This window comes from Benincasa hispida, chromosome 9, assembly GCF_027475165.1.
Source record: "Benincasa hispida cultivar pf3 chromosome 9, pf3_genome.v1.1, whole genome shotgun sequence".
In the NCBI taxonomy this organism is placed as follows: Eukaryota; Viridiplantae; Streptophyta; class Magnoliopsida; order Cucurbitales; family Cucurbitaceae; genus Benincasa; species Benincasa hispida.
The window spans coordinates 23,431,503-23,444,707 of record NC_143486.1 but is presented as its reverse complement, the minus strand read 5'-3'; the positions used below and the strand labels follow the sequence as shown (position 1 = coordinate 23,444,707).

General features: G+C 32.7%; 1 pseudogene; it reads right to left on the bottom strand.

The window, feature by feature from the left end:
• Positions 1-8,884: 8,884 nt before the first annotated feature.
• On the bottom strand, positions 8,885-10,386 carry LOC150033695 (uncharacterized; annotated as a pseudogene).
• Positions 10,387-13,205: the final 2,819 nt, after the last annotated feature.

The following is a 13,205-nucleotide window of genomic DNA, read 5'->3' as shown; positions in this document are numbered from 1 at the left end:
TTAAAATAATTTTTTCAATAATAACTCATGGGTACTTTTTCTCTCTTTTAAAATCAATATAATAAATAACCACGCCTAACAATCTTATATATAATTTTAATAGATTAATTAATTAAATAAATAATAAATATTGAGGAAAATTAATTAACTTATAATCAGATAATTAATGACAAAGTAGTTGTAATATGAGTAATTTATAATTGAAATTAATTATATAATCTTAAATGAATTTATATAACTAGGATGCATAAGTCAATAAAAAAAAATCTTAAAATAATACTTAATAATAATTATTAATTACCCAATCATCGTGATAACTAATTAACTATATATATTATTAATTAATGAAATTGATAGTTCAATTACTAAATTCGTTGCAGTTTATTGAAAAAGCTAAATGTATGTGTATATTATAAATTAAATTAAAAATTTAAGTATATATTTAATCTTTTTAAAAATAGTATATATTTGTAGAAATTATTTTATATCATACTATTGAATTTTGTAATTTTTGTAAATTGTAAATTTTATTTGCACATATTAATTATTTTAAAATAACTACAACTAATAATATAAAATAAAAGATGAGAGATGAAAGCATATAGAAAAGCCTACGTTTTTTTTTTTTAATGAATATTATAGGTACGTGCAGATATTATTCCTATGCCAACTTTGTCTTAAATAAAAGTAGTTCAAATCCCATTTTAGTTTTTTAACTTTGAATCTTGTTCTATCGTGGTCCTTAAATTTTAAAAAATGTTTATTTCGGTCTCTAATTTTTTTTAAAAAAAAAATGTTTTTTTTATTCATGTTATTAAGTTTTTGTTAGCTTTTAAACACCCTATAAGTTAACCACACTTAAAAATCTAGGATTTTAATTTTGAATTAGTCCGTTAAAATGATTTTCTATTGGAGATCTCAAAAGGATTTCATCCTTAAAGAGTTAAGGAATCTTAACCACGGTGACCAAAAAATATATTTTTTTAAAAGTTTAAGATTAAAACACACGTTTTTAAAATTTAGAGACCAAAATAAAACAAGAATAAAAGTTCAAGATCAAAATAGGATTTAAACCAAAAAAATATTGTATGATCTCTTACCGATTCTCTTCTTTATTCCCGTCTCTAAACTCATCTTTACTCCCATCCTAAAGACATAGGATAAAATGAACTAGATATTCCGAGGGAAGAGGGAAAAAAAATCATAAAGATTTAACTATGACCCAATCTTTATAGTGTAAGGATGGGATAATTGGTGTATATTTTACATTTTAACTTGAAATTTATGAAAATTTCCCACCAAAAATAAAATAAACATGCCTATAAAAATACTCATAAAATTCTTGAAAATGAACTCGCTTTTCTAAATTTACGGTTACACGACCATTTTGATTTTCAATTCTTTCCATGGTCTAATGTTAGTTTTCATAACAAAAAGTGTGTATTATCATTTTTAACTTTGAAAACATGTTTAATAATATTGTATTTTTTTTAATTATTATTATTATTTAACGCATAAATTTAAGAATTATTAAAAAACATGTGAACGAGGGGGTGTTTTAACCTAAATTAAGGAAAAATTGACAAAAAAAAAAAGAACGAGGGTTGGAAGTTTGATTTTGTATTTTTTTTTACCTATTTTTGAAAAGCAAGTATTTTTTTTAACCTTTTGAGGATGAAAATGATGCAACTAAATATTAGTTGTACAATTACTCTTATACCCCTTATTAAATTCTTAATTTCAATTTCAACCACCAACCTACCAAATTAATTCGCATTCTCCACCTACATTTATTCACAAAAATTAATTTATTCAAAAATCATTAACAAAAAAATTATTCACACAAAAAAATTTCTATTACTCTCATGCCCCTTATTAATTTCTCACTCTCAATTTTAACAACCAACCTACCAAATTAATTCACTAAAAATTTTCCACCTAAATTTATTCACAAAAAATTAATTTATCCAAAAATTATTAACAAAAAATTATTCATACAAAAAATTCTCTAACAAATTTGATTTGTTTACAAATCCACAAAAAGTTATCTTCACCAAATGATTTTCAAAACGAAATTTTATATACTCCATAAGAAGGTATGTTTTATGGGAAAATTGACAAAAATAAATGATAAATGACATTTTTGGAGTTTGATTTATATTTGTTTTTTGATGGTTTCTTCTTTTTTTTTTTTTTTTTATAATGCCTGTATTTGATATTTATAAATTTATTTAAAAAAATGAAAAAAAATATAGCAATTTTTTTTTAAATACCCGGTTGGACTTCAACGGGTAGTAAAGAAATGAGTTAAAATTAATAAGGGTTGACCAGATAAATAGCATAATTTAAGTTTCCATTTGGACAAATAGCAAAAACTTTTTAAAATTGTAAAAATAGCAAACGAAATATAAAATTAAAAAATAAAGATTAGCAATTGTCAAAACTACCCCCAATGGAATTCTAAAGGTTTGAATATTTCAAAATCGTTTGAAAATAACAAATACAGTCTACCTACTCCTACCACACATTACACACTCCATTCTGAAAAGAGGTCTAATCCACCATCGCACCTCACAATAATCAATGAACTTTAACTAAAACCCTAACCAAACATTTATTGTGCAAAACTCTTCACCTTCTTTAGACGGTTCACGCTTTAGACGGCAGATTTGACCTCTTCACAATAATCAATACGACGACATATTGGTTACAATAGCGTTTATCCACCAGCTTGCTCACAATAATCAATACGGCGGCATATTGGTCACCTTCTCCACGGTATTGCAGACACTTCAGACACAATTATAAACACAATTACAGACGCCAAATTCCTTCACAATAATACCTTCACCTTCTTCAGACACTTCTTCGACATTTATCCATTCGACGCTTCACCTTCTTCAATCCTCAGACGCTTCACCTCCTTGAATCTTTTAGACGTTTCACCTTCTTCGATGCTTCAGACACATATTGGTCTCCTTGAATCCTTCACCTTCTTCGACGGTGGCAATAATATCTCTTTCACCTTCACCTTCTTGGCTTTCTTTCTTTCAGAAGGCGGCAGACGATTCACCTTTGATGGTGGCAATAATATTTCTTTCTCGACTTTCTTTCCCTTCCTTTCAGACGCTTGACCTTCGAGAGCTTCTTGTCGGATAGCTTCAAGCGGCAGGTACAATGGACATTGTTGCACATAAGTATTTTTCCATGGTTTTCTCCACGGTATTGTAGCTTCTTGGCCATTTTTTCACCATTTTATTGGATGCAATCTACTTAGGTCTGGCATTTACTTAAATTTCCTAATTTCGGACAACATTTCGATTCCCAAATTTCTTATAATCCATGCATTGCAATCTACTCTTCCTCTTGTTTCCACATTGAAGAGATGAAACCAGTGTTGGTCGTCACTCTTTATATTTCATTATTTTCCAAAAATAAGAAAATATTTAATATTGGTTTTACTATTAAGTATTTAGATTCGAATCTTTTGGGATATAAAAAAAATGCCCTTTTTTTAGGAGCCGAAAACAGAAACGATGATATAAAATATGGCCCTTTGGTTGTTTGTATTTAACTGACAAGTCTGTCATTTATCAAACATTAGAAGCCATGAATAAAGAGAAAGCTGAAGGAAGAAGTAGAGCCAGCGAACGATTAAGAGCAGCTGGAATAACTGGTGGAAAAAAACAAACAAGCAAAGAGCCAATAGTTCTCAACAATGACGACGAGGTATGTTTTTAATTTACTTTTAATGTATTTGAAAACATCAATTTTTAATCATACATATAAAACAGGGGGAAACAGAGACAATGGCAAGGGGATCAGGCCAAAACATGCAACTCCAATAACTAGCAACAAATGAAAGCGCGATGCTTCTGCAATAGAGGTGAAAATTCAAGCAAACAAACCAAGGATAAAGAGCAAGGTTAGGATTATTTGAAGAAAAAAAAAGCAAGGTCAACAAGAATGTTGGTTGAAAATCTCATAGATCTAAATTATGATGCAGGCTGTGAAAAGGTTAGAACCAAAGAAGAAATGGAGAAAGGAAGTAGTAGAAGAAAGAGAAGGGCAAGATGAACAACATGGGGGAAAGGTATGATAATGTACATTTATAGTGTATTTGTTAACATATATATATAATATAATTACTAAATAATGATGAACTAATCTATTAATTACAATGTATTTGTTAATTACAGTGTATTTATTAATTTCAGTGATAGGGAAAGATGAACTAATCTATTAATTACAGTGTATTTGTTAACGTATATACATAATATAATTACTAAATAATAAAACAGGATGAACAAGATAGTAATGAATATGAAGAGGAAGAAGAGAAGCTTGAAGGAACATGTGAAAATGTGCACGACGAAAGCAAAGACAATGAAGAAGAACAGTCACAAAGTCGTGGGGAAACAACACAATCAGAAAAGAGATCATCTAGTGGAGAGTTGGACAAGAAGATGGAAACAACGAAAGGAAAGAAAGTAATCATCTATGGAATGGATATATGTGAGGTATTCTTACTTAAATATTTATTAATATTTAAAAATATTAGGTAATAACTAGATCTGATAAAGGGAAAGGAAAAGTAGGAACACGCCAAAAGGGAAAAACAATCGAATTGATAGAACCACGTAAGGTATTTTTACTCAAATATTGTGTACTTGTTTTTACTATTAGCATATTATTAAGCTTGTGTTTCTGGTTTATTTCAAATGTGTTAGGACTCTTTGTATCTGATGGATAGTGCAACGAGAAATGAACCACTGAAAATAAACTTGCAAACAAAGACTTCTGTAATTGATAAAATCAAGGATAATTTAAGTGACGAGTTACAATATAGATTTAGAGAAACCGTTTTTGGGCAATTCCTTGATTTTTCCATTACAAATCAATCTTCTCAACTGTTGTTACACCTAATACAAAGACAATGTAAACCAAAATCATCATCCCAGCTGAAATTCTTCATAGGGGGTAGAGTAATGAAATTTGGTTTGAGTTTGCATTGATAACTTGTATAAATTGTGAGGAATTACCAATAATTGATACAAGTGGGATAAAGGGAGGAAGAAATATAAGAAAAATGTACTTCGAGGATATGAAAGCTGTGAGTAGGTATTTTCTTAACATAGCTTTTAATGTTAACAAGGCATGATGTGATAGTGATAGGATAAAAATGGCGAAATTTTATTTCTTGGAAAGTTTTCTTCTCCCAAAACAAGACTCGGTGAATGTGAATATAGACCATATACTGATGGTTGATGATGATGACCTCTTTGATAACTACCCATAGGGAAGGGTTGCATTTAATTTACTTGTTGATGTTATGCATAGAGCAATACACAGCAAAGGTAAATCAGGAATATCAATGGGGGGATTCATATTCCCAATCTTAGCATGGGCATACGAGGTCATACCCATCTTGAGCTCGTCACAAAATTTCTTTGCCAGGAAGGTTTCTAACAATGTTCAAAGAATAGTAAATTGGGTTGTAGACAGTCAACCCAAATGGAAGGATCTTAAGTGAAAAGTGTTTGATTCAAGGTATAAATATCTATACAACAAAATATACGTAGAGTTTTAAATTCTAATCTGTAAACTAACATCTTGTTCCCTTGTTTACTTGACAGCTTGAAATTTGTCCATTACTTGCAACCCCACATGAAATGACTATGCCATATTTTGCCCCATTTATTGAGGAGGAAAAAAGGGTGTTGCAAGAGGTCGAAGAAGAAATGAGCAAATATAGACCGAAGGAGAGAGTGGTAGAACTATCCTTGAATAGAAGACTCGGTTTATCATATGACAAAGATGAAATGGAACAAAGGTTTGAAGGAATAGAGAAAATGCAACAATTAATGAACACGATGATGAATTAAAGCTTTGATGCCATGAAGAATAGTCAGCAAATCTTAACGAAGAAGATCGATGACTTGGTGGAGTCATTAACCAAACTGATTGACTACATGAAGACTACACAAGCTGTCCAATCACATGCATCAACAAGCAATCTTTTTATGTTATGTACACTAACTACACTATATTTATTATTTTTCATAGTACAAACCTATTATGAATTATATGGAAACATCTTGCATCCCAGATCGAAAAGGAACTCGATGGTATTGAGAAAGAACAAGAAGAAAAAGAAGAAGAGAATGAGTTGGTTGATGGTTCTAATGCTTCTACAATGGTTCAAAGAAAAGATGACGATGAGGACGAAGAAGGCAATGGAAACAATGATCATGGACTGAAAATACAATCAGTAGTACACAAAGAAACATGCCATGGAGATAAAAACAAAGAGTTCGAAGAAAAAGGAAGTAAAGAAACAGAGGTCAAGGTGAGTTGATATAAGCATGTTGCATATTATAACTTTTAACAATACATGGAAATTAACTAACATAATTGATTGAGATAGGATAATCAAGACGCTGATGAAGAAATCAACGAAGTGATACGATCAATTGATGAATGAGAGATTTACAAGAAGTTGGAGATGTCAAACAAGCGAAAGACAACAATATTGGTATGTTCCTTTTAAACTGTACAATCCTGATACCTATCATCTTTTAACCCAATATTAAATAAATTATTTCAACTTTTTAACGTGTTAACAAAATGACACAACTAAGATCCTTCAAAAGGTACAACCATTGCGATGCACGGGTCAACCCCCATAACCAAAAAAGCAAGAGGTATAATACTACAACTAATGTAGATCTTGAATATATAATGTGTATTTCTACATATCTCTAACAGATGTTGTCTCTTTAATAACTAATAAAATGTCAAAAAGAAGGTGGAAATGACTGATAAGCTTTACAACATTGATGAAAATAACCCTACTACAAGGATCATACTCAAACATGTAAGAACAATTGATCTTGTAAATTTGATCACTATTATAATTCATTAAGTCCTAACAACTAATTGGTCATTAAATGTTATTAGTTAAACGTAACTAAGCAAGAGTTGATCATGATGGCTAACCAAGAGGAGGAGAGAAGACCAAAGCAATGGGAACTAAAAAGGAAACTACCAAAAGTGAATGATGCGAGTCCACCAATGAAGGCATATGGATAGATGCAGCAAGAGGAATAATACGAAAACCTCAAACCACGGATGAAAATACACCCCCAGATGGCCCATCATTTGACTTGAATCTAAGCCAAGCTTGATCTTGCAATGAATGATCAAAGCAACTAATTCTGGCTTTTTATGTGATTCCCAATCTGGATATTGAAAGTAGGATACATTTAGATTTTGTGTCAACTATATGGTCGAATTCTATAATCTTGTTTTGGTATATGTTTTAAACTTTAGAACTTTTTAGTAGTCTTGCTTCCTATATTTAATGGACAGAATAATTTGAATATGTTGATGCAGCTGTTTTGGTTGTTGTCTAAACGTTTTAGGATTTAGTAGTCTTGCTTCCTATTTTGGTATACAGTTTAACTATTTTGGATTCTGAAAATATGTTGAATATGTTGGTGCAGCTGACTAAATGTTTTAGGATTTAGTAGTCTTGCTTCCTGTTTAGGTATACAGTTTAACTATTTTAGATTCTGAAATTATAATAGCTTTGGATTTGGTGCAACTGTTTTGTACGAGTTTGTCTGGGCAGCCCTATACTAAATAACCTCGGTAAAGTCTTAGTTGTCCAAAGGTCATATACATAAATTATTTGTATGTGAATTGAACTTTTCACATTACACATACATAAAGTTTAATAAAAACAAACACACTGTAATTATAAAGCATGCAGCTCAATCTCCAACTCTCAATCACTAAAATGAACAATGAATATATAAAGTGATTTGGAATTGTTATCATTACTGTTTTGATATATCAATAAATAGTTTGGAATCAATCTATTAGTAATATTTAACTTTCAATCCATATACAATAATTGGTATATGATTACTATTTTTGTATATAATCTGAATATTTTGAAATGATTTTACAAACACACTGTAATTCTAAAACGTTTAGCTCAATTTGACATTATGAATAATACCAAGGACTAAAGAGTGAACATAAATTAGTAATATTTAACTTTCAATTTTATATACAATATTGGTATATCATTACTATTTTGTATATAATCTGAATATTTTGAATTGATTTTACAAACACTGGGTAGGCGATCGTATAACATTTTTCGGATATATGATAGGCCTCCAATTTAGTAGGCAAATCATATAGCATTTGGTAGTTTCGGGTAAGCGATCGCGGGGTCTTCGTGGGCGATTGTCTAGTGTTACTCAGTGATCGTGTAGCATAGCTAAGCGATTATGTAGCTGAGCTCAGCGATCGTGTAGCATTTGGTAGGCAATCGTATAGCATTAGGTAGGCGATTGTATAGCATTTTGTTACTTAACGATCGTGTAGTCGAGCTCAACGATCGTGTAGCATTTGATAGGCGATCGTATAGTATTTTGTTACTCAGTGATCGTGTAGAAAGCTAAGCGATCGTGTCGGCCGAGCTCAACGATTGTGTAGCATCTGGTAGGCGATCGTATATCATTGGGTAAGTGATCGTGTAGCATTTAGTAGGCGATCGTCTAGCATTGGGTAGGCAATCGTATAGTATTTTGTTACTCAGTGATCGTGTAGATAGTTTAAGTGATCGTATGGTATTTTGTAAACGATCGTTTGGACTTGTTAAACGATCGCCTAGTCTCTGGGAACTGAAAGTACAAAGGTTTGAACAAACAACATAAATTAGTAATATTTAACTTTCAGTTCCATGTACAATCATTAATGCAAATAGCAATTTCTTCCATAAACAATATTAAGTTTGAACATCAAAGAACTGTTTGAAGAAGGAATGTAAAGTAGAACAATACTAAACAATATAACACTATAGGTGCATTCAATGTCGTATGGGATCCTTGCAAGACCTACAATTATGACCCCTCTTACCGCACCGACTACAGCGGACTGTAGCTTTGTTTTATAAACAAGAAGTGAACCTTTTTTTCTTAGGCCTCTCAGCTGGACGTTTGACATTAGGAGGAAGAACTAAATCATTGCCAATTGCATGATTGTAGTGAATTGTTGAACATTGCCAATACGTCGCGTGTCCTTTCTGTATAACAAACATAGATTGGAAACACGATAGAAATCATGTGCATATAACTATAGTTGAAGGTTCCTACGAGACAATGCAATGCATGCAGAGAGCACAGAATCATGTTTAGGTCCCACCACCGACATGAGCAAGTACGATTCAGAATGTTAACAACAAATTGGTTAGAGCGATAATACACTTCAAATTCATACTGGTTAATGGGGTACAACTACAAAAAAAAAAAAAAAAAAAAAAAACAGAGACGATAAACTTACAATTTTACTATTAATAATAGGCTCAATCGAATACAAATATTGTGTAACTAAAAGAACACTTACATCCATTGACAATTCAGAATGCTGGAAACTCTAATGACTACGACATTTGCAAAACCATTTTTGAACCAAACTACAGATAGAATCAAGGAAACCAATAACGGGTAATTCGCGTGCTTCCTTTAAAGCCGAATTCATGCATTCAGATATATTGGTTGTCATTAAGGAATATCTTTTCCTCCGACAAAATGCCCTAACCCATTTGGATTTGCCAACATCCTATAATTCAATCCTAATGGACGGAGCAATCTCATCCAATTTCCTCATGTAATACTCAAATTCTCCAATTGTATATGCTCTTGCACATATATGGAAAGTGTCTTCAATTGGACATGACTTATGGTTATTAATAAGGTTTTTATACAAATGAAATGCACACAACCCGTGTTCAACAAAATCATAAACAGAACTAACACCCTTGGCTATACTTTTATGACCATCAGACACAATAACATGGTCGTTAGAATCCCCAAAAACAGCTTTAAGATTACGAAAAAACCAAGACCATGATGCATCATTCTCAGAATCGACAACGGAAAATGCAAGAGGTACGATTTGCGAATTGCCATCAAGTGTACAAGCAGGCAATAATATCTCCATAAATTTGTACTTTAAACATGCATCATCGACTGAGATAATAGGAAAACAAAATTTCCATGCATCTATATAAGCAGCATGCGCCATAAAGTAATACTGTAACCTACCTTCATCATCAAATTCTTGTGTTGTATATGTTCATGTAAGTAATAAACATTTAGATTGATTATACAAGACAAAGTAGAGTGTATATAATTGCTTAAACTAAATATAGACGAGAAACATACCGGGATTGTTTTCAATCAACGCAGCTGAAAATGGTGACAAACCAGCGTATGATGACTCAGGAGTCCCCCTGAGGGAATTGAGGGCAATCTCATGACCTCTCCAAGCTTTATCATAACTTATATTTACACCATGTTGTCTTCTCATATAGCTTACAAATCACACGGTCGGCATGGGACTTTGTCATTCATTTTACAAAATGACTTTGTACATTCAGCAAAAATCCAGGATGTTGCTTGTCGATTACCATCTTTAACAATGTCAATAGAACATTTATGGATATCGATGAATTTCCGAACAATCCACACACCACCCCTTCTATATACAGATGCACATAGATACCATCCACAAGACATATCCTTACAACGAATTTCAAACGAAGTTTTGTTTGACCTAGTAGTAGTAAGTTCGAAACTGTTTTTAAGAGCAAAAAAATAAATTGCTTTCTTCAATACTGTCAACCTCGTACTCTATTTTTCCTACAAAAGCGAGTAACAAACGTGTTAAGTAAAATTATGAAAGGAGATAAAGAAAGTAGGAAGATGGAGGAAGAAAATTCTAAGTGTTAGAAATACTTAGATGCGTGTCTTAGATAATATAACAAGTGGGAATTTGGTTAAGTATGGAAGCAAAGTGTAGGCATGTGTTGATGGAGAAGTGTGGACGCATGAGGTTGGTGTGTAGCAACCAAGGCTTGTAGAGGCTAAGGGTTGAAGGCAAGGATAAGCGATGCATTGGTACCAAGGGTGAACGCGTGAGTGATGATGGAACACGAGACATACGCAGCGGAATTAGGATCTAACGCAGCAGAATTAGGATCTAATTACACTCTAATTGCTTTTAATTTAAAGGAAATTATGCATGCAAATGAAGGAAAAACAGTAATTAAAATTACCTTTGTAGCTACCGAAAATCGCTCTTCCTCGTTGAATCTTGACCCTAACATGAACGGACCACAACTAGAGTTGACCTACTATCCTCTGGACTCAGAACCGAGTTGTGGGACCCGGTGGATGAAGAAAACCGAGAGAGAGAAAAAGATGTAAAAAATAAGATGGAATTTTGGTTTTTGGGTTTTTCCTTTTTTTTTAGCCCAATTTTGAAAAACTAAATTTGAAAAAATTGCAAGAGTTTTAAATCCAAATTCAAAAGTCTAATTTATAGAAAAAATCATGCAACTATTGCATGAACCAAATCCATAAAAGCCCAACACCTATAATCCATTATCTTAGTGGGCTTAATGTCTCTACTATAAGTCAACACCTAGCCCACTATTTTGTTAGTGGAATTATCCAACAAAAGTTTGGATTTTCCCACTAACTATAGTCAAAGGGCAAAATAGTCATTTGGTCAAAGTCAAACTTTGACCAAAAGGTTAACATTTTGACTTTTTATGATTTTTTCCATGTTGACTAATTTTGACCTCCCGAGCATGAATCCGCATTCATTTTCTTGAAATTCAAATCACATTTGAATATAAGGTCGGTCAAAGTTTGACTTTTCAAAGTCGAAAGTCAACTCTTTGACTTTTTACATCTTTGACCATTTCCATTATTTTCGAGCTTCCGAATATGAACGTATCCATATTCTTGATATTTAAATCACATTTAAATATTAAAGTTGTATTTCTAAACTGAAAAACCCGACCACTATATCACATATACTTGTCGGTTTCTCTCTCTTCACCTAATTCGAACAATTCGAATCATTCTATCATACTGTTCTAAGTTTATTTCATATGAGCTAGTAGGTGAACCTAATGGATCTATAGATCATGGGCTCCAACAATCCGAGATTAGCTGGCTAAACTCTTTAGACGGAGCTAATCAACATTCGTTAACTAACGGGTTATTCCACTATAGTCTAGTAGTTGCACTCCCCTCACTATAGATATATTTGTGTCCATTTGATATAACCATGATTAGTAAGTTAATCCTTCACAGACTGTTCGTAATCTCGGCTGGGTCATAAAAACTGTTTTACCCCCAAGACTACATCTTGTTCCTTAAGTTCTACTGATCCTCTAATGAACAATTGGTTTAAGGTCCAACCTATAAACCGAATCCCTCTCGAGCTAAGGAGAGGGTGGGGCCCCTTGTTCAAGACCTGGATTCAGTACTAAAGGGAACAACCTATCTACTATCCCTATAACAGGTAGGAGTGAATTCCGTCTTGCACCCTATATTCCCAGCTATCCACCCGATCTTACCCCTGAAATGGGAGACTTATTGGGCCAACGATATTAAGTTGCCCTCACCTATGCAGATCTAAGGATAATTCCGAGTGAATAGGAGTTCATAGTTAGCTTAGGAATAAGATTGAGTTACCCAGGTCATCAATTAACGAAATAGTCAGTTTATACATAAAATGACATTTAGAACGTAAAAAGTGACTATTTCATGGTTCAGTCTTATGCAAACTCATTGCATAGGATGCCCCCACTCATATATCTCTATATGAACAATTCAGGATCACATCGTTTGTACTAACTACAAAGTGGGTCGCATCCATAGTGTCCCAAGAATAAGGCGCTCAACCTTATTCATATATTATAGACCATTTTGGCTATATATTTGAACTTGATCCACATTTATGTCACTACATAAAGTTCAAACTACATTAAATAGCCTCGGGGCCTTAGTTTATTGGATTCAAGATTACAATTTCAATAACAACTTTATCGAAAAACAAAACAGAATATGTTTATTAATTTATAAACTACGAGTTTTAGGTCATAAAATCCAACAAATGAAAGCTATGATGCGATGGTAAGCAGCCGAAGGAAATGCGTTGGTAGTTTGCGGTGATGCGAGGGCATGCGGTGAGGCGAGGGCATGCGATGATGCAGTGCGAGGCATGCGTCGATGGATGGCATGCGGCGAGGAAGGCATGTGGCGTTAGATGCGGCAATGCTACACTATGCATTAGTGATGTACTATGCGTTGGTGCTATGCGGCCTATGTGTT